General features: G+C 44.9%; 1 long non-coding RNA gene across 1 annotated transcript; it reads right to left on the bottom strand.

The window, feature by feature from the left end:
- Nucleotides 1-2,134: 2,134 nt before the first annotated feature.
- Nucleotides 2,135-6,185, bottom strand: LOC135406592 (uncharacterized). Its single transcript, XR_010426358.1, has 2 exons — nucleotides 5,710-6,185; nucleotides 2,135-3,447 (listed from the first exon to the last, which is right to left on the bottom strand). It is a non-coding gene; the product is annotated as an uncharacterized LOC135406592 (long non-coding RNA).
- Between the last annotated feature and the right edge of the window lie 219 nt (nucleotides 6,186-6,404).

The following is a 6,404-nucleotide window of genomic DNA, read 5'->3' as shown; positions in this document are numbered from 1 at the left end:
AAGGATGGTAAACACTTCTAAAATCAGTGAAGAAATATTTCTTAATATCCAAACTAAACATCTCCTGGTGCAACTTGAGGCTATTTCCTCTTGTCCTATTGCTTCTTACTTGGGAGAAGAGCCCAACCCCCACCTGGCTACGACCTCCTTTCAGAAGTTGCACAGAGTGATGAGCTCTCCCTGGAGCCTCTTTTTCTCCAAGTAAAACGTCTCCAGCTCTCTCATAGGACTTATGCTCCAGACCCTTCCCCAGCTTCATCGTCCTTCTCTGGATATGCTCCAGGCCTTCAATGTGTTTACTGTAGTGAGGGGCCCAGAAATGGACATGGGATTTGAGGTGTGGCCTCACCAGTGCCCACCAAACTGCTGAGGAAACTTCCCTGGAGCCGCTCCCGCAGTCACACTCGTCCCGCCTGAGCTGGGACAGAGGCCCCTCGGCATCTCCACACTCCCACAGTCAGACCAGGTTTCCTCACCTGCTCCACCCCAGGTTTCCCACAGCACAGTCTCAGACCTCTGCATCCTTCAAGTAATTTAATCAGGCAACAACAAAAAAAAGGCTTCTCGACGTGGGTGTCTCCAGAAGTGAGGAGGAATCCCCAACAAAAGAAACCCTGGGCTTTTATGCCCTTACAGTCTAAGAAAGTCTGGACTCTTCCAGCTGAGTCCTGAGCTCCTGCGGCGTCTCCCAGAGTCCATTTACCTGGCTGTGCCCTTTTGTTGTGCAAAGGGTCGGCAGCTCACACAGCCTCTTGCCTCTGGCTCCTGCGCCCCAGAGCTCAGTCTGCAGCTGCACCGGAGCTGCCAGGAGGAGACTGACTTGTAACCATCAGAGTTCTCTTGTCTTTCTCTGCAAAACAAGGAAGGCTAAAAGGTTCTTCCTCCCACCCACCCCGTTCTATACACGTGCAAGTCTGTGCCAGCAGCCGCGTTTTCAGAGAGTCCCGGCCCCGGTCCCGCTCCTGCCCTGATCCCACCCTGCTCCCGCCTCAGGGAGGGCCTGGCCATGGATGTGAGAGAAAGGCACCTCCAGCTGACCCCCACCAAGCCCCAAATCCGCCCTCACCACCCCCAAATCTGTCGGCCCAGCTCCAAATCCACCCCTCCTCAGACACAAATCCACTCCACCAGTCCCAGATCTCTGCAGATTCAACAGTCCTATATCCTTCAACCTCCTGAACGCCACAACTTTAAAGCATTTTCTCTTTACAATTTTTTTTTATTATTTTTAATAGCAAAAGTCTCTCGTTTCGCTGACGGGGCTATTAGGAATAAGCAGGCGTTCTTGCAAAGTTTGTACGTGGTGTAGTCACAGCCGGCAGTGAGAAGCCACAAGTCACTGGTTGTTCAGCTGTCGGTCGCTGAGAGGTGCAGTTCGCCCAAGGCACAAGGGGGACAACCAGCAGCAGACAGTGAGTGTATCGTGTGGCGATGTCCTCCAGTTTGAAGTGTGCTGTGGCCTCCCTATTGAAAAACGTCGGTGACCTTCAGAACCACTTAACAGGCACATAATGGGGGACACGTACTAGGCGTGCCGGGGAGCCTGTAACCCCAGAGCATCTCAGCCACTGGAGAAATCAGTGGGGGAGGAACCAGCACCCCGGGCAAAGGGGATAAAAAAGGCTGCGACCTCCACTGAGTTGAGATCTCACTGAGGTTTGTTCAGTGAACTCTCCCTTTTTTTTTCAAATAAAAGTTTGTGGGGTTTTGTGGGTTTTTTTGTTTGGTGGTTGTTGTTGTTGTTGGTTGGTTGTTTGGTTTTGTGTTTTTTTTAGTCTCCTGGCTATTTATGCGTTTCCCGATGCCTGGATTCTCAGAACAGAGCAAATGCAAAGCATTAGGCAACAGAACCTCAGTTCCCTGCTCAGGCAGGACTCTTTGCATGTCGTCCTCCTGGAAGAAAATGCAACAGCATCCCCACGTAATAAACATGCTTTTGAAAACAGAAAGGTTTCCTGCTGCTGCGACCATTGCCCATAAACCAGGCCACAGGTGATGCCCTCCATTTATGAACAAAACAGAGCAAAGAGTTGGGAAGAACTACAACCATTTCCCGTATTCTGGAGGAAGGCTTCAAAACACTATTTGCGTGTTTACCATCCTCTAACCCCATACAAATGTACTTGTAGAAAAATTTGCTTTCATAAATATTTATTATAGAAATAGATAAAAAATTACCACGGTTACAACCAAGTACCGGTCCACAGGAATCTCACAAACATACAAAAAACAAAGCAGTGTTTCAGCTGACATACACCTTTGTGGAGAACCTGCTCTTGGCATGGTGTTTCAAGTTTACGACACAACAATGCAATTCAAACACCTCCAAACAGCACACAGATTGAATATTGAGAGTGCCTCTATGTGCAGCTCTCCTGGATCCCCATTTTGGAAGTGACTTCATGTGCACAGAGTAGCAACCTGGAGTGAACAACGCCTTCCATGGGGTTTGTGCTCTGCACAGATATGGTCTCTCTGGGCTTCAATTGCCTATTTGTTGGTTGCAAAAGAAACTCTACAGTGCCTTGAAGGAATCCCCAGACATTAAAACTCTGTCGATCGCACACAATCTATTTCCTCTGGTCACTTCTAGTATCATCCCAGAGAGGAATACTTTTCTTTAGCACTGTCCTCTCCTGTGGTGCTTGCAGCAGGGCAGCTCTTAACCCACAGATCCAAGAAAGAGTCCTGTTTTTTTGTTTAGACTGCGTTCCCCTTTGGTTTCTCTTGGTGTGGGCTCGTCCTCTGCCCTCACATTGCTAAACACTTCAGAGAAAAGGGGATTGTGTCCAACCTGGTGTCTGGAGTTCCTCTGCCTGAGCTGGTGAATCCGAACATAGCTCTTTCTTTGAGCTGCTGCTTCCTTTGCACTGTGATGTCTGAAGGCAGTGTTGTTGTCCGTGGGGTTTAACTCACCATCTACTTCCCAGTGGCTTAATATTGGCCAGTTCAACCCTCAGTCAAGCTGGTCTTGCTCCTAGCCTGTGGTTGTCTTTTCCTCCACTACTGGGAATTTTTGCACATTGTACCTGGCAGGCGGTGGCTGGTGTGGGACAATGTTTTCCACAGCCAGGGTGCTTTGAGCATCAGGCTGCTTGTTCTTGAGCTCAACTGCCAGTTGCTGTGCTAGAAAATAGTTTCCTCTTGTGTCTCTGGTTCAGCCTGTGTTCTGAATGTTGTGCAGCCTCACCAGCAGCTCATCGATGGTTTTGCTTTCCTGGCTGGAAAGGTGCTGAGAGGAATATGAGTCTGCTGTGGAATCCTCCTGGCTGCTAAGAGCATCCTTGGTGCTGGCCTGTTTCTGAGAAACTGCAAATGTTATGGATCCATGGTCCCCCAGCCAAGTGTCCTTGGGTTTGAGGTTCAACACCGTGCCGCTTTTGAGTTTTCCAGACTGTACTGCTTCCATTATTTCTCCCTGCATCTGTGCCAGATAACCTGTGGGAGCTGTAAAACACCAAGAGAGCAGATCAGTGACTTGCCAAAACACAGGGGCACAGGTTCACCCCAAGCAGCAGGCACACATCTCTGAGGTGGAGCACAGTCCAAGGCCTTTGAAAATGGAACTGGATCCAAGGTACAGTTTGAAAGAGAAATGCCTCCACCTTGATTAAAAATTCCCCTTTGAAAAACCTGGAGCATGTCACCTAAAGTGGGACATTCTGTTTCCATGCTGGTAAGTTTTTGGAGTTCCCAAAGGTAAACAGCAACACTTAGGCTTTCTGGGATTGTTCTGATTTAGTGGCAGAGGGATTTTTTTTCCCAAGCAGACTCCTTGTCCCAGCACCTGTCCCAGTCTCGTGGCACCTGTGGAGACACTTGCATTGCACTCAGGTCCCTGCAAGGACTTGAAACACCATGTTAAATTCTCAGGTGACATTGCCAGAACTCTGCTCTGAGAACAAGCCCAGATCCTTGATGATGCTGGTGTTGGCAGAGGACTGGACAGCTTTTCACTCACTCTGCCCCAAGCCTGTAGTTCAGGTTCCTGTTTAGAGCAGTGAATCGACAGTAATTTATGGCCCAAAATTTCAGCAACATAACACCATAGCCATTAAGAATTTACGGAAAAAAAAAAAAGAAAAAATCAAAACCCTCTGAAAGCTATGATTCTAACCATTAAGTATTTTCTTTGTATAATTAGCATAATTATTAACAACCTAAAAATCCAGATTCCCAGCTCTGAGTTCAGAAGACCCAGAGGCAGCAAGATATTATTATCCAGGTTGTTAAACAACATCAGGTAGCCCCTCTGGGAGAATCTCCTCTGCACCACTGTTGGTTACACAGCACTGATCCCGTACACGTCTACACCTCCAGTATTTGGAGGGACATCAAGTGTGGCTCCTGCTAGAGCCCACCTGGCACACAGCCCTAGGAAGAGGCTTAGCAGCGTATTTCCATGGAGTTGTGCTGATGGATGCTGCTCGCCAGGGTCACAACTGGGTTTATAGATCACAGGTTTATAGTTAGTGCAGGCAGCACCTTCCACATCAAAGACTGAGGAGCAGGTTAGAGACCTAAACTAACACCTTCAACAAACAGAATACAGACCTATGCACTTCAATAAACATGCTGAAAGAATGCAATATGAATTTCCCAGTAAATCTTATTTTTTAAAAGACATTTCTTCACTAGTTCACCTATAGCAAAAACATTGCAGAGACTACGCCAAACTTTCAAACATCCACAGGAATGTCTAAAACAGTTATTCAATTTTGTTATTTAATTACCTTGAGAAATTAAATTAATAAGTATGATTAGGGCTTACAGAACTCCTTATTTCCACCTTGCTGAGACTAAAAGTAATGATGGTGTATAAAAAACTGTTTGAGATCTACTCGTCCCTTCCCAAACCCATGCAACATTATTTCCGGTCTTAGTAAATAATTGCAATTCTGTATCTGTAATTTTTTTCCTGAATCCAGAGAAAGCTACAAATATATTATGGCATCCTTCTTAGGGGAAGGATCATGACACGAAAAAACTTTTTTAAGAACTGGATTTGTACTTTGGAAGCCTTTTCTGCAAAAGTGGATGCCTATAAATGTCATTCCATACAAAAGACGGGAGAAATTTCTCACCAAAATCTCAGTTCTTTGATTAACATTTCTACTAAGCTGTTCTAGATACACATACAATATACATATGTGCAGTTTTTTTCTTCACTCCTGCAGAAAAGAAAAAGAAAATGATGTTTGAAGAATTTAAACACAGCAGGCACAAGCTCCGAGGGAACAGGATAGGTACCACACTACCTTAATAGCACAGTAAAGCTGGGTCCACTCACTTCTCAGCCACATCTATAGCCTGCCCCTCCATATCTACCATTTCTCAAAATGTTAACTTTCCTTGAGCCAAGGAAATACATATTATCTGACAAATCTACAGATTTCAGCTATTGCAGGAATAATTTTGAATAAACTGCTATTATTTCTCCCTTTTTTGTCATCAGTTTTAATGATGCCATTGATGTAAACCAGAAACTACAGAATTATTCAGCACAGACAGTACAGCAATAAAAATCTGGACATTTTTGATGTTAATGTCTGTCTTTGAACCTATTGTCTAAGCATATGGAATAGAAACCACTGCATACTGCAGTATGGTAAACACTCTTAATGGCAGTAATTGAGGAATGACTGTTACTTAAGTATGATGTTAGGGGTCATTTGACATAAAAGAAATGTCTTAAAACATGTTACCTACCTTGGCACCGTACTGAACTCATTCTGCTTCATCTGGTACATTAAGAAATCCTTCTGCTGTTTTTAGATATCTCCAATGTTGAGGCTCAAAGTGGTGACCTCAAGGATGAAATCTGAATGTCATTTCCAGTCAGCTGAAAGGAAAGTGGGGCTTTTACTTATGGGAATTGAACTTTTATACAAGACAGGCTTGGACTACAGAAATTAAATTCTACGCTCCTAAAAGAAAAATATGTCTTGTTCTATGAATGGGCATGTATTACTGTTACTTTGGAATGTGGGAGAAAGGAAAAAAGTGGATTCAGAAACCATCTTAGGCCAGCAACTCACAGCAGTTATCACACAAAGACAACATGGCTAGTGCAGCCCTGTAGAGGTAGCCAAGGTAATTTTAAGCTGGCTGGCCAAGTATGAGAAGTTTATATTAGAATGCCCTCACAGCAGCAAGGAATGGAGTGCTAGCCAGCCTACCTGCTGAGAGCCAATTACTCCTATCAAACTCTTCTGTTGCCACTTCTGGTACTTCAATGGCTAAATTAAAGTTAGTTCAAGTATTGATAAGTCCAGTTTATTACTTCTAAATATTTTTTAACAGTAGCTTTTGAGATGGTAATGCATCTTCACAGCGACAACTGCTACACATTCTCTCTCTCTTTTTAAAAAGGAAATGGGGATTAGTCCACACTTGAAAAGGTC

The sequence above is a fragment of the Pseudopipra pipra genome, chromosome 2 (genome assembly GCF_036250125.1).
Source record: "Pseudopipra pipra isolate bDixPip1 chromosome 2, bDixPip1.hap1, whole genome shotgun sequence".
Lineage (NCBI taxonomy): Eukaryota > Metazoa > Chordata > Aves > Passeriformes > Pipridae > Pseudopipra > Pseudopipra pipra.
The sequence above is the reverse complement of the archived record's forward strand: the minus strand, read 5'-3'. Positions and strand labels throughout refer to the sequence as shown.